Source organism: Macaca nemestrina, chromosome 2 (genome assembly GCF_043159975.1).
Source record: "Macaca nemestrina isolate mMacNem1 chromosome 2, mMacNem.hap1, whole genome shotgun sequence".
NCBI lineage: Eukaryota > Metazoa > Chordata > Mammalia > Primates > Cercopithecidae > Macaca > Macaca nemestrina.
This window is the reverse complement of record NC_092126.1, coordinates 188,325,789-188,351,712: the sequence shown is the minus strand read 5'-3', so window position 1 is coordinate 188,351,712 and position 25,924 is coordinate 188,325,789. Positions and strand designations below refer to the sequence as shown.

Below are 25,924 nucleotides of genomic sequence, written 5' to 3'. Positions count from 1 at the left end.
CAGTTTTTTACTTTCTTTCAAGTTTGGATACATTTTATTTTAGTTTTAAGTCTACAGTACCTAGGACTTTCCAGTACAATGTATTGAGTGGAGAAAGAGGACATCTTTGCCTTGTTTTTGAATTTAGGGAAACATGTCCAGTTTCACAGAATTAAGTAGGTTAGCTGTAGGGTTTTTGTTTTGTTTTCTTTTTAACTGATGTGTTTATCACTTATCAGGTTAAGGAAGTTTCTCTCTATTTTTAATAGGTGTTTGGTTTTGTCAGATATACATTCTGCATCATTTGGTGTGATTGTATGATTTTTCTTTTTTTGTTCTTGTTGTTTTTTGATGTGGTGGGTTACAATGATCACCTCAAGACATTTAATCAGCCTGACATATCTAGAATAAATCTCACTTAGACATCAGGTCTACTTATTTTGTACATTGCTGAAATCCATTTGCTAATTTTAAAAGAGTGTTTTATTATATTTGTGTCAGTCTTTGCCTCACGTATTTTGAGATTCTGCTGTTAGATATATACAGCTTTTGGGTTATCATGCCTTCTTGGAGAATTGACCCTGTTACCATTATGTAATGCTCCTCTTTGTCCTTATTTTTCCTTTTTCTGAAGTGCATATACCTACTAGAGCTTTCTTTAGATTTGTGTTAATGTGGTATATATTTCTCCATCCATTCCTTCTAACCTACCTGATTGTTTATATTTGGGAAATTTACAATATACAACAAATAGTTGTGTTTTATACTTTTCTCTATTTATATAGATTATTCACCCTTAAATTAATTATTGATATAGTTAGATTCATATACAACATATTTATAAACGTTTTCTATTTGCTTTTGTTGTTTGTTTTTCCCCTTTTTTCTTCTCTGTTTTTAAAAGCAAATATTTTATGATTTCATTTGAGTGCATCAATTACAGTTTTTAGAAATATTTTGTAGGTTACCCTAGAGTTTTCTAATCTACATTTTTAACTGATCTAAGTACACTTTGAAATAACTCTCTGCCACTTCATGTGTTGTGCAAATATAAAAAATAATTCTCAACTTCTCCAATGCTTTCTTCATGGTGTTGCTGTCATGTTTTTTCACTTTTTTATATATTGTAATTATCTAATACATTATTACTTTAAATAATTACCTTTTAGTTTAATTAAAGGTAATGAAAATTTTTAACTTACCTTTTTTTCTTCTCTGACACACTTCCTTCCTGAGCGAAATGTGGTTAGAAAATCTGAGTTTCTAACCATATCGTTTTCCCTCTCCCTGAAAAACTTGTCTAAACTTTCTTGCGTGGCAGATCTGTTGAAAATAAATTCTGCTTTTTTTTGTCTTGGAAATTATTTCTTTTTTCTTTTTTTTTTTTTTTTCACCTTTAACTGGATATTGAATTTCAAAGGATGTTTCACCTACACTTTTTTTTCCATACTTTAAAAGTTGCACTTTAATCTCTTTTTATTTGTTTGGCTCTGATTAGAAATCCACTGAAAATATATATCTTATGTAATTCTATACAGATTAGATGTTCTAATTCTCTGCCTTCTTTCAAAAATGTGTTTTTTTTTTTTGTAATTTGTATATGTTGTGGTTAAATTTAGATTTTTTTTCTACTTTTATTCTTAGTTTTGAATGTTAAATCTTTTGAAATTGTTCCTTACTACTTAAAAATTCTGTGTATTTGTCTTTTTAAAAAAAAAATCATTTTCTTTATGTTCTTCAGTTTGGGAAGTTTCAAGTGGCATACCTTCAAGCTCATTAATTCTTTTTAATTCATTCCCTCTGTGAACTCTACTAATGAGTCCATCAAAAGCATTTTCCTTCTTTCTTTCTTTCTTTCTTTCTTTCTTTTTTTAGATGGAGTTTTGCTCTTGTCGCTCAGGCTAGAGTGCAATGGTGTGATTGGCTCACTGCAACCTCTGCCTCCGACGTTCAAGCAGATCTCCTGCTTCAGCCTCCCAAGTAGCTGGGACTGCAGGCACATACCACTAAGCCCTGCTAATTTTTATGTTTTTCATAGAGACAGGTTTCACCATGTTGGCCAGGCTGGTCTGGAACTCCTGATGTCAGATAATCCGCCCACTTCAACCCTCCAAAATGTTGGGATTTACAGGCGTGAGTTACTACGCCTGGCCTAAAGGCATTCTTAGTTTCTATTATAGTGCATTTTATTTTTATTTTTGATATTTCTTACTGTTTACATATCTGTGTTTACATTATTCATCTGTTCTTACACTCTACTGTTTTAAATTAGATCCATACTGTATTATTCATAGTTTTCTAAAAGCCCTATCTAATAATCAAAACAACTGTGTCATATCTGAATTTTTTTTCCTGCATAGTTTGTCTCTTTAGAATCTTTTTTTTTTTTTTTTTTTTTTTGCTTTTTAGCATGACTTGTAATTTTTGTTAAAAATTTCAGTGTGTATAACTTTGTTATTCTAATGGCAAGAAGTTGAGCTGTGTTTAACACATCTTGCAGCTGTACATGATAAATAATATTTCTCTAGGGTCCTTGTTTTGGTTTCTGTGCTGTCTCTAGGTCTAAAATTCCTCTAGTGTCCTTGTTTTGGTTTCTTTGCTGTCTTTAGGTTTCCCTAAGAACTCCTCCTTCAATAGAGGCTGAACTTTCAGCTCTTTTAGCTGTAATCTCCTGTTGTTGTACTGGAGCCCTGGTGGCATGGGGGTGAACTAGGAAGGATGGGAAGCAGTCTGTAATCTTAGGATTAAACCACAGACTTTTAGTGGGCATGTGTTTCTGGGCTATAACCTTCACAAGTATTTCTTTGTTCCTCCTACTCTTTGTTGACACAGGAAGACTAGAGGGACTTGCAGAGGAAAGGTCTTCTCCCAAGCTTTGATAAGGTTTCAGTAGAGCCTCTTTTATTTCCCTGAAGAGTACAACTTATCTGTACAAAATACTCTGGATATATTCCATAAAGTTTACTCTTTTACCACCATTACCACTGCCCTCCCCACCAGAGCAATGGAGTCATGGTGAGACCGTTCTAATCTCTTCACTGTCTGGCACAACTCCTGCAGGTTAAACAATGAAAGTGTGGGGACCCTTCTAAGACTGCAATCCCTATTATTTTCACACTTTTATTTTAATCCACACAAGTTCTAGCTTTAAAATTACTGTTTAACATTTTCTACAAGTGTATGATTCCAACAGCTCCTGTTCTAGGGAAGTTGATCTCATTTATGACTCTATGTTAGCCTGTTTCTGTAGAGATCAGGGTAACAGTTTGCTGTGCAAACTCAATTCTCTAGGAGTTTAAGAAAATTCATTGATTTTCACTTTGTCTGAATCCTTATTACTGTAAGCATGCTGTGAACACTTTCAAGTCATTTACATGGTGAAACTGAAACAGGAGGCTTCATTTTTAATGTCAGACAAATAATAGCTATCACTGTTGAGAATAATAATATTGAGAACATAACAGACTTGAGCTCTTACAAAATTTTATAATTTTTACAGGCTCCTCCGTCTAAAATTAGATTAAAACTTTTAATCTCCTTAATATTCTGTGAAATTACTTAAATGCATATTCAGTGGAGACTAATGTAAGTAATTATGATGAAAAGACAACAAAACATCAAGGTTTGGGGATTGAAATAGGCTTCTGCAGATCTACCATCAGCCACTGTCATTTTGTTTGTTAAAAGTAGCCAGGTGCGGTGGCTCATACCTGTAATCCCAGCACTTTGGGAGGCCGAGGCGGGCGGATCACGAGGTCAGGAGATCAAGACCATCCAAACACACACAGTGAAACCCCATCTCTACTAAATATACAAAAAACTAGCCGGGCGAGGTGGTGGGCGCCTATAGTACCAGCTACTAGGGAGGCTGAGGCAGGAGAATGGCGGGAACCCGGGAGGTGGAGGTTGCAGTGAACTGAGATCGTGCCACTGCCCTCTGGCTTGGGTGACAGAGCGAGACTCCGTCTAAAAAAAAAAAAAAAAAAAGTTGGATAGATAGAAATGAACTCATTTTTTTTCCCCCAGAGGCTAGTTCAAATTTCTGCTTCTTAGATTACTTCCCTGTAGAACAAATGTCAATTATAAACTTTTTTTTTTCATTGGCAACTCTGAAAATTCAAACGTTAAACCGGTAGTGGGAACTTGAAAATTTCCAGGTATAAAAGTCCAAGTGCTTTTTCAACTGAGTCAAGGAGACCATAGAAAATGCAGATTGAAAAAAGATTATAAATGTATGAAGCAAACCAAAAAACTTCCAAAGTTGTTAGGAGAATCTTGGGAAAGCTAATATTTGCCCTCTATAAGCGCTAAGATATTTTTTAAAAAATTAAATAACTACCAGAAGGAAGAAGAAATAAAGATAAAATTAGTGTATCCCGCTTGGTTTCCATGATTAATTTTAAAATATTAATACTAATTTTGTGTTGGAAAAAGCATGGTCCATTTATTGAAAACCTATTATAAATTCTGGCAATTTAATCACAATTTTAAAGAGAATAAGAGGCAGATACAAAAGTCATCTTTTTTTTTTTTTTTTTAGGTTCTTGAAAGCAATGTACAAAGGATTTGAGGAAGAGCTCTAATACCAAAAACTATCAGAAATGCTAACATTATTTTCTCATAAAGTATACAAAGGTTAATGGCCAGCACAGTAAATTTAAACTCAATATGCATGTAGTCCTACTAGTAACATGCACCTTTCCCTTTTGATTTTTGATGAGATATTCTGCAAGGCTTTCAAAAAGCTAAGAAAACAATGTAAATAAAGCAGTATCGGTTTATAGATAGCATTAATGTAACAAAATGCAAGTTCAGCTTCTCACTGTTTGCAATGTTGAATAACAAGGATGAGGCTAGGTAGAAAGAAACTGACTTCATTTTCTAAAGCTAGTAATGGGGAAGTGGTTTAGGCTCTTTTCTTAATGGAACCACCTCAAATATGGGGCAGAAAAAACAAGGGTTTAAAAAGGGAAGCTTGGCCTTAGGGGTGCGCCTGGGGGGTGAGGTGGTGCAAGTCTGTATGACTTGTTCCTATGACTGGAGTTGTTGCTACATCTGGTGAATGGGCTGGCACCATCACAGGCACAACTGGGCTGTACATTAATCACAGCCTTGACCTGTTCTGATGGTCGGGTAGCATTTCACAGACACCTGGATAGTTTCAAGACTCCATCTCTGGAACTTCTAAGAAAACACAGATAGCAGTGCAAGGGGTGTCTGGTGAAAAGCAGCAAAGATCATACTCACTTCCCTAAGGGACGAGGTAAGCAGTGAGCACACATGGAAAGCAGGAAAAGAAGGGAAATGGAAAAACCATTTTTAGGAAGAGAGGTACCCAGTCACATTAGTACTGTTTGACATTTTTGTTTAAATTTTGTTTTAATTGCGCTACAAGCTTTTAATGAAAAAACAGAAAAATATAAACAGAGTTTTTACCAGATATGTGTATACTTCTACAATAACCATAAGCAATAGATTCTAAGATAGTTGCATGGAATACAAAAAAAAAAAAAAATCTCAATTTTTAAAAAGTACACGTACAGGCTAGAAAACAAATATACACTTCTATGTGTGCATTCTAAAAAATTCTTCTTTGCATTGTTAGTAGTACAAATGAATTCACCTAAAAAACCATAAAATTCCACATAATTATTGCCAAATATTATAACTAAAAATCTCAAAATACTTTTAATTTAAAATTATCTATGCTTTAATTGGGCATGTTCATATACCCAATATTTAGATAAAAGTGAAACCAGTATAATAAAATTATTTTCTGGTTAACACCTTTCATTACATGGTTCAACCATTACATGCAAAATATCAACTATAAAATAAGGTTTCACTCATAAACTTCTTTCTTAGGAATAGACTTTAGTTTAAAAAATTGTATTTGCATTTATAATTTTAGAAGCATAATGTCATATGCCTTACAATGTAAGGCAAGAATAAGTCTGTAAAAAATATAATCACTTAAAACAATAATTAAAGTGACTCATGTTTGTGAATAATTATGTATATAATAAGATTCACACCTACTTATTGAAGATCATATGTCTTTTTTGGGGCATAAGTTAGTTTTCTAAAGACTTCTGGACTCCCACTGACAAAGGTGTAGAGGAAAGGCTAGCTTTTATATACAACAGAAACTATTCACCATGATCTGAATAAGAGCCAAAGAAACAATGAGGATGAAAGAAGAAAGGGCAGAACTTTTTGGTTTTGCCTCAGATTTAATCCTCTGTAGTTTTTCTTTTATTTATTTATTTATTTTTGTTAAAAGCAATATTATAAGTGTGATTAGATACTCAGACTGGTTCAGAAAAGCAATTTTAAATTAGTGTACAGTTGAAATAAAGTATGTTCACATACCATGTTGTTCTCAATCATTTTAGTATAATACACTAAATCAAATATCTGTAGGGAGGATGTCAGCAGGATCTAGTTAGTGTTGCAGCTCTTTCACTCACGTAGTTCAGTAAGTTCCCAACTCTTGTTCCACACCCAAGAAGAATGAGGTACATGGGCACTGGAGAGTGAGTAAGGCAGAGTAAAATTTGTTGAGTTACAAAAAAGCTTTTGGCAGTGAGAGGGGACCCAAAAGGGGGTTTCCAGTCACAAGACTGAGTTCAGGGGTTTTTATGGGCTTGGAATGGGGTAGTGCGTGCTGATTGGCTTGTGGGTGGGTTTGGAAAATGTACCATTCAGAAAGAGGCAAGATGGTGTATAGAGCTAATCAGTGGAGGGTAGGTATATGTAAAATAGGTGAAAGTAAAGGACCAATCAGGAGAATGCAAGGCAAATGGGAATAGGAGTTCTCACTCTGGTCCATGGATTTTATCTGGAGCTGGGAACTTGGTTGTCCTTGGCTTGAAGGTTGAGTTTCACCATGAATCCATCCTTGTCTGCCCAGGAATTTGCCTGCCTCCTTTATCACTAGCTCATCTCATTTTACATCTATTAAATAATTTGTTTATATTTCAAAATTATAATCTTCCAATAAGAACTGTTCTATAGAAACATTTGAAGCTAGCTAGCTAGCTATCAATATATTTTGTACTTTTAATAAGTTATATCTTTTATTCAGTATTTTTCATCACTCATTGCATTTTTCAGACCCCATATAATGTGTCATGCACTCTACAAAGTGGGAACCAAGCAGTGTGATGAGCAGGCAAAACTTACTCTCCCATAGTCACAGAAAAATTATAGTTAATGGGAGATATCCTGGGGCAGAGAACATGGAAATTCTTTGCACTTGTAGATAGAGAATATTACATATAGATACATGGAGAAATGGCAGGTCAATATATACAAACATGGGACATGGAAAGAATACAGTATAGCTAACTCACCAGTTGCAGGTGAGATCACAATTGACAATAAACGAAGAAAGGGGAAAGAGTCCGGGAAATAAAGATCTGGAAATTAAGTTGAGGTGTTTGAGCATATGTGGAAAATAATGGGTGGAGTGGAGGGAGTTGGCTCTGGAAGGAAACATAGGTGAGATTTCACATATGGCTTTAAAGGTCATGTTAAAGGTTTTGGTTAGTATCTGAAGACCAAAGCTAAGCAAGGAATATTTTCAGTGCAGTAGTGCAGGAAGGAGATCAGCTGCATTCTAAAAGATAATCTGCCTACCGTGGAGAGAATGACAAGAAGGAAAGCTAGACTAGAGTTTGCGATAGTAGTTCAAGTGAGAAATAATAGTTTAGAACAAGAAGGTGGCTATTGAGATAGAAAAGTATTTTAAAATTTGAAATATGTTTAAGAGGGAGAAAATATAGTATACAGGGGAAGTGTGGCTGTCTGTAGGAAAGGAGTCAAATGGTAACTCATAGACTTCTGGACTGAACAACCGAATGGATAGTGACGCACAGTTTGGAGATAGACTAATTGATAAGAAGAATAGAGTGAGTTTGAGTTCAAAACTCAGCAATTTAACATGTTGAGTTGTAGGGTGTAACAAAAATTAATTTTGTCTGAGCCCTGTGCTCTTAGAAAACAGCGACAATTAAGAAACCTACCCACAGTCTTGTTCCTGGACCAAACCGAAGGTTGGGATGCTTGTTCTCACAGTCCAAAAATGAGATGTAAACAAACTGGAAAAGAAGAGAGTTTATTTCTGTAACCAGGTACAGGGAGAAGGCCAAGAGTAATTCACCAGACCAACCCCAAATTACAAAGCTTTTCAGTGCTTATCTACCTTCTACGCTATATATCTACATGTTAGTGTTCATTCATCTAAAGACACAAGTGACTGGTTCCCTCTAATATATAACTAAGGTCTGGGTCCTGGACACCTTCCTCCGGAACCTCCGTAAATTTGCTTATCTAGATAGTTCCTGGTTCTGGAAGTGATTACCTTTATCTTGTCTCCAGCCGAGGTGGACAGTGTGAAGAGTTTCTTCTGACCTCCAATAAAACTTGTTTAATCCTAAACGGGTCCTGTTAAGAATTCCTTCATTATCTTGTCATGCTTCAAGGCCCAGTAAAGGCCTAGGCAAGACTCCTGGTGGGCTTTTGTTACATTCCAGCCTTTGTATAGGGGCACTGGCTCTTTCCGTCTTTAATATTTAACCTAACCACTCAATCACTGCTGAAACCATTGTCGTAGAGGCCTGCCTGTTCAGCTGTTTGTGAGACTTGGCCTGCCATAGTTTGTGTTTCAGAAAAGGGCTTACGGCAAGCAATCATTCTTCACCATATGATTTAGAAGACATATAGCTGCTCTGTTAATAAATCTTGACAAGGAGACTTTCCAAATTCCCCTCCTTGCCTCATAAGTGAGTTGAACTGTTTTGTCTCCACTAATCAATTAGAACCAAATGCTTGTTAATCAAAGTTTAATTAGATTTTTCTTCTTCTTCCAAAGCCCTAAACTTTGACTGGCTCTTACCTTAAGCCAACACACAATTCCTCTTTAATGACCACTGCTGAGAATAGGCTGGGCCTCAGGTAAAAACATTCATATCTACTGTCCCATCATTCCCCTTTACTCATCCCATTCCTCCATCCAGGGTTCTTTCTAGCCTGATTTACTCCTCCCTGTAAAAGAAAAGTCTTTCTCTGCCTAACCAATAAGATGTTTGCAGATCTCATTGGTTGCGTGTTCTCCCTATTGTTATAGCTCGCTACGTCTTTTTCTTTCATCATTTCCCTTCCCCCTCTCTCTCATTTTCTCCTTCCCCATTTTTTAGTGATAAATAAAGGTTAGGAGGTACAACTACAACACATTGAAGGATCAAGTACAACTTCTTGAAGAAAATTAGTACAGATAAATATTATAGGCAATAGAGTAGCATGTTCAAAGAGGACACGCTGCCCTTGCCGGGGAGAATTGTAAACAGCTCCGTGTGACACGAACATCAGGTGACAGTGGGAAAAATAAGACTAAAGAAGAAAACAGGGGAGATTATCTGTATCTCAGTCTATATCGACATCTATGCCTTTGTCTATATGTCATCTATATTTGTGTCTATATCTCTAAATAACTATGAAAATCAGGCTAAATGTTTAGATATTATCTCAAATGTGATCGTTGTTAGAGTATTTTTAGCAGATAAATAATGTAATAAAATTTATGTCCTTTAAAAAAGGATACTCCTTTTAAAAGGTCACTCAGGATCAGCTAGTAATACATTTTTAAGGATGAGAGATTGCAAACAAAGAGGCTATATGAGGCTAGAGAGTTACCAAGAACAGCAGTGATTAGTCTTGCGCTAAGATCATAAGTGACAGGCCATATCAAAAAGGATGGATAAAATTTAAGACATAGAAAGCCATGTTTCATACTCTAATTCATATGGTTGGAGAATAATTTTATAATATATATAGGTATATACATATATACACACACATACTTCATGCATAATACGTAGTAAGGCAATTTTCTAATATGATTTCAAAAAATGTTTTTCTGTGCCCCTGACTTGAAATTTAAGAGAGTATGACTTTGTGATGTGTGTGTGTGTGTGTGTTTTCTTTTCCACGGTAATCCTTAGCCCAAGAAATTATTTCTGTCTATTTGCTTTTACAAAGCATTTTTCAAACACCTTTACTTTTTACAAAAGTTGATTATAATATTGAGGATAAAAGCCTGTAAAATGTATTATCTTTTTCAAAAGCAGTTTTAAAATTATTCAACTATAGTAGATTTCATGTAAATAGCAGGTTTAATGTCAATAGTGGAAAATTTACCAGTATAAAGAATAAATAACACATATTTTAGAAAGTAATGCACATAATTGCCTTTATTCTTAAATAATCAGTTTCAGATTATACTTTTTGCTACAATTGCATATTGTGATTATTATATAATCATTGGATATATATCAAACATTTTGTTCTGAACAAATTTTTTAATTTGCCTAACAACTAACATAAAGTTTTTAAACTTCACTGCAATCAGAATAAGATTTTACATTTATTTAGGTAGGCTGTTTATTTTTAATGATTTCAATAATCTAATTATTATTATTATTTTGTTTTTTATTTGTTTGTTTATTTTTTTGAGACAGAGTCTCGCTCTGTCGCCCAGGCTGGAGTGTAGTGGCATGATCTGGACTCACTACAAGCTCCACCTCCTGAGTTCTTGCCATTCTCCTGCCTCAGCCTCTGGAGTAGCTGGGACTACAAGCGCCTGGCTATTTTTTTTGTATTTTTAGCAGAGACAGGGTTTCACTGTGTTAGCCAGGATGGTCTCGATCTCCTGACCTCGGGATCCGCCCGCCTTGGCCTCCCAAAGTGCTGGGATTACAGGCGTGAGTCACATGTAATTATTAATTGGAATGTGTTGCAATCTCAGAAACTATGTTTTTGTTCCTTATGGAAAATAAGGCTTACAACTGACTTCCATCAGTTGCTATCTTACTTTCATACTATGTGTCAGCCTCTTTGTTTACTTGGTGTTCAGCTAAGTGTTAAATGGAATCAATTAAATAGAAGTTTCAACTAAAAAGTTGATAAGTTTTATTGTTGAAATTTGCATTGCATAAATATTTATGTATCTTTTTGCATTACACAGATTAGAAACATACTTGGATCATTTCAACAACTAAATAACAGGCTTATTTGATCATGAGGGAAATTCAGCTTAAATACGACCTTCAAAAGAACTATCTGGTAGATGTTCATGTATGGAATTTTGATAAATTGATATTATTGGTCAACACAGCATTTTGGTGTTTATTTTTTCTTTTGTTTAATTAATTTATTATTTACAAGTTAATAAACTAATCTTCCCAACATCCTATTTTAAAAGAAAGTTTGACTTAAAATTTAATTACTCATATAAAAAGTTAATCAGTACCTACTTTTGGAAATAATGTCCAAAGCTATAGGAAATACAAAGAAACACAAATGGATAGGGGCAAAAATGAGTTTATGAATAGCAGCACTATCATGTGGAATATAAGTTACACATATATTTCTTATTTCAAAGAGGAGGGCGTCACATTTTTGCTAGTTGTGTTGTTGTGGGGGGAATCCTGATGCGTAGATGATGAAAGTAATTGGGATTTCCCTTGTGTCTATGACTAGGAATAGGGTTTTGATAGGTTAAAAAGATGACATAGTGAATGGCAAAGACATTGTGAGCAAAAGCACAAGTGAACATGTACAAGGTATGAAAAAACAATAAATCATTTTGGTTATACAAAATTAATCACACTTTAGTGTGGTTGTTGATATGGATGAAAAAATATTTTATAAGTTTCAGGATACAAAAATTAATGTTCAGGCCAGGCGCTGTGGCTCACGCCTGTAATACCAGCACTTTGGGAGGTCAAGGCTGGTGGATTACCTGAGGTCAGGAGTTCGGGACCAGCCTAGCCAACATGGTGAAACCCCGTCTTTACTAAAAATATCAAAATTAGCTGGGCGTAGTGGTGAGCACCTGTAGTACCAGCTACTCAGTAGGCTGAGGCAGGAGAATTGCTTGAACCCAGGAGGTGGAGGTTGCAGTGAGCCAAGATTGGGTCACTGCACTCCCTCCTGGGCGACGAGAGAGACTCCATTATTTAAAAAAAAAAAATCAATGTTCAAAAACTAGTAGCATTTCTCTCCTTTCAAGCTGAGAGTCAAATCAAGAATTCAATCCCATTTACAATAGCCACACAAAAAATTAAAATACCGAGGAATACATCTAACCAAGAAAGTGAAACATCTCCACAAGAAGAAATACAAAACAATGCTGAAAGAAATCACAGATGACACAGCCACATGGAAAAACATTCCATGCTCAGGGATTAGAAGAATCAACATCATTAAAATGGCCATAGCCCAAAGTGATCTACACATTCAATGCTATTGCTATCAAACTACCAATGCCATTTTTTTATAACTAGGAAAAACTATTCCAAATTTCACATGGAATCAAAAGGAGCCAAAATAGCCAAAACAAGCCTAAGCAAAAAGGATAAAATTTCATATAGAATTAAAAAGAGCCAAAACCCTAAGCAAAAAAGAATAAAGCCCTAGGCATCACATTACCCAACATCAAACTATACTATGATGTTACAGTAACTGAAACGGCACAGTACTGATACGATAACAGGCACATACACCAATGGAGCAGAATAGAGAGCCTAGTAATAAAGCTGCACACCTACAGACATCTGATCTTCGACAAAGTCAACAAAACTAAGCAATGGGGAAAGGACTCCCTGTTCAATAAAAAGTGCTAGGACAGCTGGCTAGCCATATTCAGAAAAATGAAACTGGACCCCTACCTTTTACTATATACAAAAATTACCTTGATATAGATTAAATATTTAAATGTGAAACCTCAAAGTATAAGAATCTTAGACATAAACCTAGGAATGTCATTCTAGACATCAGCCTTGGGAAATAATTTATGACTTAGTTCTCAAAAGCAATTGCAACAAACCCAAAAATAGACAAGTAATGTCTAATTAAACTAAGGAGCTTCTGTACAGCAAAAGAAACTGTCAACAGAATAATCAGATAACTTACTAAACGGGATAAAATATTTACAAACTACGCTTTCAGCAAAGATCTAATATCCAGAGTCTATAAGAAACTTAAACAATTGGACATGCGAAAAACAAAAACCCATTAAAATTGGGCAAAAGACATCAACTGACACTTCTCAAAAGAGGACATACGAGTGACCAACAAACATGTGAAAAAATGCTCTCCATCACTAATCATGAGAACAATGCAAATTTCAACCACAATAAAATACCATCTCACACCAGTCAGAATGGCTATTATTAAAAAGTCAAAAACAACAGATGATGCAGAGACTGCAGTGAAAAAGGAATGCTTACATTCCCACACTGTTGGTGTGAATGTAAATTAGTTCAGCCACTGTGGAAAGCAGTATGAACATTACTCAAAGAACTTAAGATGAAACTACTACTCAACCCAGCAATCCCATTACCAGGTATGTATAAAACAAAATGTTCTACTAAAAATACATGTGCACTCATATGTTCATTGTGGCACTATTCACAGTAGTAAAGACATGGAATCAACCTGGATATTCATCAATGGTGGACTGAAGAAATATAGATATATTATGTATATAATATATATTATATATAATATATATTTATATTTTATATTTTACATATATAATATATAATTATGTTTTACATATATAAAATATATTTAAGTATATATAATTAATATAAATATAAATCATATATATTATATATTATAACATAATATACAAATATATTTATATATTATAAATGTTTGTATAATATACAATATATATTTATATATTATATATGTTTGTATAATATACACTATATATTTATATATTATATATGTTTATATAATATATAATATATTAAATTATATTATATATAATTTGTTAAATATAAATTATATTATAATATATAATATTATATATTAAATATATAATATATGTTTATATGTATGTAATGGAATACTACCCAGCCATAAAAAAGAAACAAAAATGTGTTCTTTACAGCCTTTGCGATAACACAGATGCAGTTGGAGGCCATCATCCTTAGCAAATTAATGCAGGAACAGAAATCCAAATACAGCATGTTCTCACTTAAAGTTGGGAACCAAATATTGGTACTCATGGACATAAAGATGGCAACAGTTGACACTGGGACTACTGGGGGAGAAGAGAGTGCAGCAAGGTTTGAAAAACTCACTATTGGATACTGTGCTCACTATCTGGGTGACAGGATCAATAGCACCCCAAACCTCACCCTCACACAATCTACTCAGTTAATTGTGTACATGTACACTCAAATATAAAATAAAAGTTAGAATTTTTTTAAAAGTAGTTTATAATAAAATAGACAATAACTTGATTGACAGAGAAATGCAAATGTTATTTATTAGACTGTGGAGGGTAGATGGTGGGAAGTAGAAGGAGAAGGAGGAGGAGGAGGAAAAAGGGAAAAAGAAATAGGAGAAGGAAGAGAAAGAGTATGGTGTACTTGTAAAGTTTAATCTGTTAGCAGTTAGAGGTTTTGATGAGAGACGAAGCGGGCTGATTGGAAGGCTATAGTAATGCCACAGATTCCAGGTAACAAAGAGCATATAGTGATGGTGTAAAAGAAATGGTGGGTAAGATTCAAGCATGTGATACCAAAGGAACTTCATTTTTTAAAGTCATAAACTAGTATTGTTTTAGCACATCTTAGGTCCCAAGATATTGAGATTAGAACCAAAGGGCAAAGCATTTTTTTCCTCCCAAATAGATGATTAGCTAAACCCACAAAAAAGACTTTTTGCTAAGATTGGATGGTAATTTTAGCAAATGTTGGGCAAGGAAAACTGAGAAGACAAAGGTTATTGTGAGACTCTGAAACTAAATGTCTAAACTACCATTATTAGGAAAAGAATGGTAAGTAGGAAAAGCATATTTGGCCAGAAATAGTGACTTTTGCTTTAGACAAGTTGGTTTGCATATTTGGACTAGCTTTTAAAATTTCAATCTAGAATTTTAAAGAAAGTTGGAAAAAGGAATGACTTCTCTACTTGATCTTATCCTGAAATATTGAGGCCACTGAGGTCTTTTAGTCAATTTCCTTGTCTAGCTGTCTATACTGTGTGGATTACTTCTCTCATTTCTACATAAATTGATGTTTAAGATCTGTTTATTATTTCTTTCATCTTCTGAACTCCTATGAGTATAATATTTGGTTACATCTATTTAGTAACTGCTATCCATCAGCCATCTGCTTTTTTACATAATTTATATAATCTTGGTACTTATACAATCTCCCAAATTCCTTTATGTGTTTTATTTATAATTAGGTAGCAATATAAATTTTATTTTATTATGTTTTCCAGAGTACAAGAGAAGATGCTGACACCACGGCCTTACCTAGCAAAATGTCTAAGTTGGTGTGCTTTTAATAGGCCTCTCTCTCCCAGATAATGCCAACAGACACGCTTCTCTATGATTATTGTTAATTATGCATATAAGGATTACTGTGAGTAGGAGAACTCTAAATAAAAGTAACTATTTGATGAAGCAGTTGTTTCATGCTTACCTCTAGCACAAATCAAAGTACCATTCAAATATAAAAATTAAAGCAAAGATACTTGTTCTTAAGCTGGAAGAGCTTTCTTCATTTAAAAAAAATGTAAGTTAGGAAAATATTTGTTGCTTATGAAAACCTAAACAATCATTACTAATATATAATGTTTTAAAATATTTTAAAGAAAATAATGAGATTATATTAAATTTTTGTAATGCTTTACGACCCCACTCCCTATTGCATGAAGAGACTGTGAAGTACTTTTCAAAAGCTCAAATAACCTTGATTTTAGAGAATCATCGAGTGTCATAACTGTCTCATTAGGCAAACTATTCACTCACTGGTTGATTGTCATTGCTTTAGGGAGATAGAAATTATTCTTTGTCTCTTTTGATTGCAATGTTCAATATAATTATCCTGGATTGAGAAACAAGTTAAAAAAAAAAAAAGATGATGATGTAATTATCTCTGATGTCTCCTTTCCAAGTATAACAATAAAGATACCTCTACAAATAATCTATCTAACTTTAACTTTGCCTGGCTGATAAATGTGGAATCTAGACAGGAGATTATGAAAAACTCTGTTGTTTTTGACAAATAGCAGTGAATGGTTTGGATGTGTGTGACTTAACTAGAGGAAGAATGTATCTAGGTTTCTATATAATATGAATATTTTATTTTTGCTTTGTGTTTTTAAATCATTACATTCTAGAGAGAATGTAAGTAATCTCATTTATTAGATTCCATTCCACTTTTCATATTTGAGCCAAATTTAATATATGTCAAAACTGGTAGTTCTGAAAAAGGTTAGTTTCAACATCTTCAAAATGTGATGCTCTGTTAGGTACATATGCTTAAGAATTATATCATTTTGCAAATTGGATTATGTAATACTTCTCTTTTTACCTGATAATTTTTCTTCTTCTTAAATTCACTTTGAAATTAATACAGCTACTCTAACTTCCTGTTAAGTAGTGTTGACATACTCCATCCTTTCCTCTGAACTATTTGAGTCTTTATATTTAAAATTAGTTTCTGATAGAAAACGTATAGTTGATATATATATATATAGTTTCTGATTAAAAACATCTTTTTTTAATTTAGTTTAACAATCTGTGTGTTTTAAGTGGTGTATTTAGACTACTCACATGTATAATGATTATTTATATAACTGAATTTATATATGTGTACTTTCAATTGTCTCCTATTTGTCGGACTTGTTCTTTGTTTCTTTTTAAGCTCACTTTTTCTGCCTTTTCTTATTTGAGGATTTTATGTAATTTCATCTATCTATCTATCTTTTAGTAGTTGTCTATAGTTTACAATATTTATTTTTAATTAATCTTAGGCAACCCATAAATAACACTGTACCATTCATGTATAGGGAAATACCTTACAGTGAGAAATAAAAGTTCTAAGCCCATCAAACCACACAACTGACTGAAACAGAACCTCTCTTGGCCAGCAGGGCCCCAGAGAAATCTTAAAGACTGAGTTCCTGGCAATGACAGGATAAAAAGTTGGACATGCTTCATTATGTTCATTACTTATTAACCTTTAACCGGAATTCTTTCCTAAAGAGTAAGCAGAAACCAGCTCTGGAAAACAACAACAAAAAATGAATGCCTCATTTCTTTATTACCTTTAGGCAATCATCTGAGGTTGCGACTAGACTCCCTCCATGCAGTTCCAGTGTGATGGCTCATTAGTTTCACAATGCGTTCCTTGCTATTAATAAAAACTGAGCATCACCTTGAGACTAGTTTTGACCAACTCAAAGTGGAAGATCTGCAGTGAGGGTTCTGTGTCCTGTGCTTCACCTTTGATATAGGAGGGCTGAAACTCCACCCTAAGATCATGCTATAGCTGCAGTTTGTTGACCATGTGACCCATAAAGAGGCATGAAACTCATTTGTGCATGTGCATGTCTCTTCTTTCATAAATATTCATGACTTCTCTCAGAGCTTATTAAATACATATATTTGGCCATCCCACTCAGCATAAAATCCTGTTTTTTCTTTCCCGCACTGGAAGTGCTTGCTCTGGACTTCTACTAGAGGCTACACTTCCCAGCTTTCAGAGTGGCTAGCTTGCAGGGTACAATTCTTTAAGAGAAATAAAGCTCTCCTTTCCAATTCTATAAATTTTTGATTCCTCAATTGACAGCATTCCCAAATATTCCCTCCTCTTCCTAATTACATTGTTATTATTCATTGTACCTGTCCATACACTATAATCCAAATCCAACACCTTTTTACTATTATTTCTCCTTCATTTTGAAGGATAATTTTCCTGTATGAAGCTCTCAATGTTGACATTTTTCCTTTCAATACTTCAAATGTTTCACTCCATTCTATTTTGTTTGCACAGTTTCTAATAAGAAGTTGGCTATGATTCTTATTTTTGTTCTTCTATAGGTAATATGTTTCATCCTATCTGACTTTTTTCAAGATTTTTATCTTTGTCTTATGTGTTCTAAGGGTCAAATATGATATGTCTAGGTATGATTTTTTAAAAATGTATTCTGCTGAGGGCTTTCTAAGCTTCCTGGATCTATGGTTTTGTGCCTGTCTTTAATTTTTGAAAGTTCATGACCATCGTTACTTTCTTTCATCATATGAAATTTGACTTGTTCATGTGTTAATCATTTTATATCATCCCAGGGTTCTTGGATGCTCTTTGCTGATTTATTTTTCTCTTTGCATTTAAGTTTCAGAAGTTTCTATTGGCTTTTCTTTAGGTTGTTTCTTCTGTCACTAGTGTAAAATCTACTGATGAGGCCATCAAAGCCAAAGAAAGCCAAAGCCAAAAAAAGCCATTCTTTTTTTTTCTTTTTTTTTCTTTTTTTTTTTTTTTTGAGATGGAGTCTCGCTCTGTCACCCAGGCTGGAGTGCAGTGGCACGATCTCAGCTCACTGCAAGCTCCGCTTCCTGGGTTCACGCCATTCTCCTGCCTCAGCCTTCCGAGCAGCTGGTACTACAGGCACCCGCCACCACGCCAGGCTAACTTTTTTGTATCTTTAGTAGACGAGGTTTCACTGTGTTAGCCAGGATGGTCTCCATCTCCTGACCTTGTGATCTGCCCGCCTCAGCCTCCCAAAGTGCTGGGATTACAGACGTCAACCACCGCACCCGGCCAAAGCCATTGTTAATATCATTTACAATTTTTTTTTAAATTTCTGAGATTAATTTTTAAATTTGTTCTTAGAATTTTTATCCCTTTTCTTATGCTATCCACCTGTTCTTTTGTATTTTCTGCTTTTTTCCCGGTAGAGTCCTTAAAATAATGATATAGTGATTTGAAATTCCCTGTTTTACGATTTCAAAAATTACATCATACCTGATTTGGCTTTAATAATTACTTTGTCTCTTTAGGCTGTGTTTTCACTTCTGTTTTGACGTGGCTTGCAATATTTTGTTGAAAACTGGACACATTGTAGTGGGTGATAGAAACCAAGGTACGTCGATCACTAGTAGGAAGATTTATGTTAGTCAGGCTAGGAATTGGACTGTGTTGCATATTTTCTGTAACTTATAAGTGTGAGACATTTAAAATTTCCCTAGTATCTTTGTTTTGTCTTCAGTCTTGACTTTGGGCTTTGCTTAAGACTTCTCAGAGAGAGTCTGCGTCTTGCAGCTATTTAGGTTACAACCCTCTATTACACTAGAGCTCTGTCGGTGTGGTGGCATATTGCAGGGATGGGGGAAATTCTATAATATTATAATTAAATCTGTCTTTTAATGGACCTCTTCTTTGGGGCTTTCTTTCACAAGTGTGTCTTCAAAGGTAGTGGTCTCCCCCTGCCAACACCTTATTCCTTTCACAGGGTGCTGTGTCCCCAGTCTATTTCCTTAAAATTCAGACCACCATGGACTGTTTTTATTTCTTTCCTCACCCCTGTAGGTTAGACAGTAAGACTGGAGGAGCTTGTAGTGGGTAAATGGCCTTATGGCAAAGTGCCTCTGCCTGGATATTAAGACTGTGCTATGGAGGAGACTCAAGATGTATTTCACAGTAATTGCTCTTCCTGCCCACCTGTCAGAACCATGAGGGGGCATTTATCAGATATTGTTTATGAGAACCAGTGGAGATTCCTGGAGTTAAACCCATGAAAGTATGGACCTGCTGCCAACATTACCTCTCCAGGAGTTTCTTGCTCTTACATGAGTCCACACTCTGCCCTAGTCATTCATCAAAATTATCATTTAAGTGTTTTTACCAGTTTGTGTCTCCAACAACTTCTGCTCCAGGAAGCACGTTTAGAATGTGTCTTTCTGGGTTCACTTCACTCCAGATCCTAGGGTGGTGGTTTGTTTTGTGCCCTCAGTTCTCTGGTAGGTTCAAGAAAATTCTTTGAATTTCACATTTTATTTTTGTAAGTATAAGAATGATAAATTTCAAGCTCATTTCATGTTAGAGCCGAAACTGGAAATATGCCATGCTTCCTGCAACTCTAGAGATTTATATATGAGCCAATTAACCTGTAAAAAATGATAGCAGTCTCTTGAAAACTAACCAATATAAAAACAAAGAAAGTGATGAAGAACAACCTAGTTACATGTGTTATTTATATAGAAAAAAAGTTTAGGAGCACTTGCTGTGTGATACCAACTTTATTCTGGACGATATATTTGATAATTTTATAACTAAGAGAAAGCGTGAAATACTTATGCACATGGAATCTGTAGTGATATGTATTCCAAAGCTATCCTTTATTATTTACATGATTTCAAGTTAAATTTGTTTTCCCACTTTACAGTTTTCATTGTTTCACTCAATATTAAAAATTTAGTACCTGCAGAAAAGGTGCAATATTTTGATGTGTGCAAATTTGTAAAAAGTGTTTATCACTGAATTACCATTTTTCAATTTTCTAAAATAAGTGTACATTTTACATTTTTCATAACCATATAATTACATATTTAAAGTACATTTAAAATTGATGTTATAAACAATGCCAACTTTTTTGATATTTCTTATGTGTAGCCAAGCTAATGCTGGTGGTTTCATCTTCCAAACTTTACCCCCACTTACCTAACTGACATACAAATAGCACTTTTATAACAACAAATTCTTTTGGTACCCTCTATTGCAGGTTATGATAACTTTCGGTATGGCTACTGCCATTGAAATGAAAATATAAGAGAGGAAATTCTGAAACTTTTTAGGGAAAGAATGGTAATCCTTTTCTTTGTTCATCACAATTAATAGTGAAAATTAAAAGTGGGCTTTGTCTACGATCCTACTTATGAATAATGGAAGTAATGATTATCAGCATAATTTTTTTAACATCTTAAAATGTTTTAGACATTATTCAAATCATGATACAAGTGACATTACCTCATTATGTCTATACTATCTTGTTTTGAGTAAAGGTACATTTATAAACCCCATTTTTCATATGAGGAAATTGACACACAGGAAAACACATAGCTAGTGGTAGGCATCAGGTATAGAAAATACATCTGAGATTTTGCTCTATTAACCAGTCTACTACACCACCTCTGGTGAGCACCAACAGGAAAAAAAAAATGGGCAATACATTATACCCACCTTTGAGAAGGGACTAAATTTGAAACTTTTAGATGTGAACATGGTAGAGTATGGAGTAAGGAAAACATAAATTCTAAAGAGTTAATTTTAGGAGACAAATAGAGGTTTGGAATCATGAAAACTGAAAATTATTCTTCTCTAAAGTCTTTGTGACAAACAAGATGTGAAAGATACAGAACTGAAGTGTTTTAGCTATCTACTGCTGAATCATCAAGAATAACAAACTTAGTAGCTTAGACAAAAACAAGTCATTATTTTTCACAATTCTGAGGACTAACTTTGTTTCTCTACTTCATGTATTATTGACTTGGGAGTAGCAGTGTCTGAATGATCCAAAATGGACTGGCAGGCCATTTTGACTGGCAGTTAGTGCTGGTTATCATCTGGGGGGTCAGGGAGCAATATTAGCCAGAGAGGCTTGTTTTTGTCTCCGGTTGGCCTTTCCAGGTGGCTTGGGATTTTTCCATTTTTGGCATGGTTTCTCATTTCAATGGCTAGGTTAAAAACAACCTCACATTAGTGGCTTAAAACAACAGTCTTAGTAATTGGCTTACAATTCTAAAATTTAGATAAAGACTAGTGGGAGAAATTCATCTTTGTTCCAGGTTGCTGGAGGATCCACTTCAAAAGAGCCTTACTCAGAAGTCTAGCAAATTAGCGCTGTCACCCGGGGCTGAAACAAGAGCCTCAGTTCTCCTTCAAGGAGCTTCTCTGTGTGGTGAGTTTGAATTTGGACAGGCAGAACAGTGTTTCTGGGTAGTCACCTATTTACACGGCAACTGACTGCCCCCGTCTTCAAAAGCAAAACTGCAAGACATCCTTAAAGTCTTTGACAAAATGTGTGTTCAATGTCCTTGTTCAATTATGTTGGATTATCTTCTTATTTATGAGGAATAAGTGTGTTTCACACAGATTAGTTTTCAAATCAATGTTTTAACAATATTCTTCCCAGTCTCTGGCTTGTGATTTCTTGTCTTTTTCATTGTTTTTTGTTTTTTTTTTAATATTCTTGAATTATAATTAACATAATAAACTGTATAATTTAAATTGACATGTGAATACACCTGTGAAATCATCATCACAATCAAGAATATGAATATATTCATCCCCTCTCCACTTTCTTCATCATGTCATTCCTGTGCTTCCCCTCCCAAGGCAGTCACTGATCTTTCTCTGTCCCTATAGTTTCTGTTGCTTTTTCATGATCATGTTTTTTCTTTTTACTAATATGTTCAAATAAATTACTTTTTTAATTGCTAAATTAACCTTGCATTCCTGAGAAAAACACCAATGGGTCATGTTGTATTATATCTTTTTTTTTTTTAATATGTTGCTGGATTTGAATTTTTAATTTAAAAAAATGTTCACACATATTCTTGAAGAACATGCTTCATAGCATTTTTCTTATATTTGCCTGTTTAAAATATTGAGGTAATTCAGCCCTTTAAGAAGTGTTCCCATCTCTTCTAATTTCCGAAAGCGTTTATGCAGAATTATTTTATATCTTCCACAAATGTTTAGTGGAATTTAGTATTAAAGGCTTCTGGGCCAGGAATTTACTTTGTGGGGATATGATTAGCTATGGGTATTTCAAATTGTGCATTTAGCTGAAGCTTTTGGAAAAACTTGAATAAAATAATTTATAATATTCTCTTATTATCATTTTAATATCTGTTGGTTTTAAAATGATAAATCTCCCTTATTTCTGATATTAGTAATTTATATATTTTTTCTAATCAATATGGATAGATCAATTTCATTATTCTTTAAAAATTGGAATATGAGTTTATCAATGTATGTGCTATTTTTAAATATTTTATTGATTATTAATATGATTACTAATATTTATTACTTTCATCTTTTTGTTTATTTTGAAGTTTAATTAGTTCTTTTTTGTTCTTAAGGTAGAAAATATGAATATTAATTTGAAAACTTTTTTATTTTGCAATATTAGCCTTAAATGTTTTGCCTTTTCCTCTCAGCACTCATTAGGTGAATAAACAATATTCACTATACCTATAGAGTGGAATACCACCCAGCATCCTCTCACATACAAAGAAAGAACAAATTGCTGATATACACAAAAGTCCATCAATCTCAAAAATCGTCATGGTAGGTAACTGGTAGAAATCAGACTTAAACTATTTCGTGATTGAATTTATAGAAAATATGCCGAAGGAAACAGATATATGTTTATCTGGGATCAGGGTTGAGAGTGAGGAGGATTAGTTTTTGAGTTCTTTTTGGTTTTGGCTATTGTATACTCCTTTATGCTACTATAAATACTCAAATATATATAATCATTCAAGTGTAAATAGAAATAGTATATGGCTATTATATACTACGATGAACATCTAAGTACCAGATTGTTTGTAGGTACATTTTTACTTTAGAGTAGAAGCCTAGAAATGTAACTTGGGTCATATATTAAGGATGTATTTAACTTTAGGAAAAACTCTCAAACTGTTTTCAATTTAACAGCACTATTTTACTTTCCCATTGGCAATGCATAGAGTCTACATTGAAAACCCTATCCTTGTTTGTCTTTTCAAATAAAGCTATTTTGAGTGTGTACTGATATGCCAAAGTAGATTTAACTTGCAGTTTTCTAATAACAAATGACAGTTACATATTTTTATGAGCTTATTAGTCACTTCTTCTGTGAAATTATTTTCAAATATTTGTGCTCTTTTTATTGGATTACTGATTTTCTTCTTAGAAATCTGTTAAGGGACTTTTTTTAGTACTGAATAAAATGCCTTCATCAATGATAAATGATTTGCAACTGTATCTTCTAACATGGCTTTCTCTTTCATTTTCTTTGTGGTATCTCTTAAGGAAGATTATAAGAGTGATGAAGCCCAGTTTACCAATATTTACTTTTATAATTTTTAAATTCTTGTTCTAATAAACTCTTATATATCCAAAAGTACCAAAAACTTCCTATGTTTTCTTTATTTTTATTTTTATTTTTTTATTTTTTTGAGATGAAGTCTCACTCTGCCACCCAGGCTGCTAGAGTGCAGTGGTGTGATCTTGGCTCACTGCAACCTCTGTCTCCCTACTTCAAGTGATTCTCCTGCCTCAGCCTCCCAAGGAGCTGGGATTACAGGCATGCACTACCACGCCCAGCTGCTTTTTGTATTTTTAGTAGAGATGGGGTTTTGCCATGTTGGCCAGACTGGTCTGGAACTCCTGACCCCAGGTGATCCTCCTGCCTTGGCCTCCCAAAGTGCTGGGATTAAAGATGTGAGCCACTGCACCCAGCCTTCCTATGATTTATTCTAAAAGTTCTGCATTTTTTAATATTTTCTATAGATTTGTTATCTAGATGTAAAATGTGCGGATAGTTGAAGAAAAGTCAAGGTAGATTTTTTAAAAATAAATATTCTTTAATTTCACCACTATTTCTGGAGAAACAATATCCTTTAGCAATGGTATTACTTCGTTAAAAAAATTTTACCATTAAGTGTGGGTTTATCTCTAGATTCTCAGTTCTGTTCTATTGCTTTACCAATGTCTATCTTTATGCAATTAAAATAATATCTTGGTTTCTACAAATTTTTGATAACTCTTAAATTAGATAAAGTTAATCTTCCTACTATGTTATTTCTAAAATTGTCTTGGGTATTTCAGAGTTTTCAAGTTCATGTACATTTTACAACTACCTTTTCAAAATCTACATCAAAAAAAATAAAAACCTGCTAAGATTTTTATTGAAATTACACCGGATCTGCAAATGTATGTAAATGAAATTGCCATGGTAATGATTTTTCTTCTCCTGTCCTTGAACATGATATCTCTATATATTTCAGCTTTCTTTAATTTGTCAGCAATGTTTTATAGTTCTCAGTGTTTACATTTTGAAAAAAAAAAACATTTTTAGATTCATCACAAATCGTTTTTAAATTTTTTGACATCATTGTTGATTATTTTCTTCAAATTGCCTTTTTGGATTATTTATTGTTAGTAGAAAGGAAAGGTTTCGTTTTTTTATATTGTTATTGTATTCTTAGAACTTTGCTAAATTCACTTATGTTTATTGGTAGCTACTTTTCAAGATTATGAAAGAGTTATCAGTGGTCAAAGATACAATCATTTGAACAATAAAATAGGTCAATTAGTATTGGATTATAACTCAAAGTACACAATAAACATTCATAAGTGCATAGTAATATAGCAAATGATTGAATACATTTTTTAAATGAAGGAAAGTTGACAGGCTGACAGAGAAAATATGCAGATGGCAAATAAGTATACAAAAAGATGCTTAATGTTATGTCATTAGAACATTGTAAATTAAAACAGATACTACTACACAGCTATTAAAATGGTTAAAATCAAAAACTTTAAAAGCACCAAATGCTGATGATGTGGAGCAACTACAGCTTTCACCTATTACTGGAAGAAATACGAAGTGGTACAGTTACTTTAGAAGAAAGTTCAGCAGTTTCTTACAAAGATAAACATAGGCTTACAATATGATACAGCAATTATGCTCTTTGATATTTACTCAAAGGAGTTAAAAATTTATATCCACACAAAAACCTGCATGCACAAGTTTCAGCAGCTTGATTAATAATTGACAAAAAAGGAAGCAAACAAGGTGTCTTCCAATAGATGAATAGATCAATAAGTGTGACATACCCATCCAATGGAATATTATTCAACTATAAAAATATACTTATCAAGCTATGAAAGAACATGGAGAAACGATAAATTCATATGGCTAAAATGAAAGGAGCCAGTTGTTGTGATTGTTAGTTTTACGTGTCAACATGACTCGGGCAAGAGGTGCCCAGATATTTGGATAACATTATTTTGGGAGTGCTTGGGAGGTGTTTCTAGATGAGATTAACATTGGATTCGGTAAAGTAAGCAAAGCAGATTGCCCT

At 33.8% G+C, this 25,924-nt stretch overlaps 1 long non-coding RNA gene across 3 annotated transcripts in view; it reads left to right on the top strand.

Moving 5' to 3' along the window:
- LOC105477426 (uncharacterized) overlaps positions 1-15,469 on the top strand; it is a 213,669-nt gene extending 198,200 nt beyond the window's left edge. For all 3 annotated transcript variants that reach the window (XR_984661.2, XR_011620406.1, XR_011620407.1), the window contains one exon: positions 15,286-15,469. This is a non-coding gene — a long non-coding RNA (uncharacterized lncRNA). The remainder of the gene's footprint in view (positions 1-15,285) is intronic.
- The last annotated feature ends 10,455 nt before the right edge of the window (positions 15,470-25,924 follow it).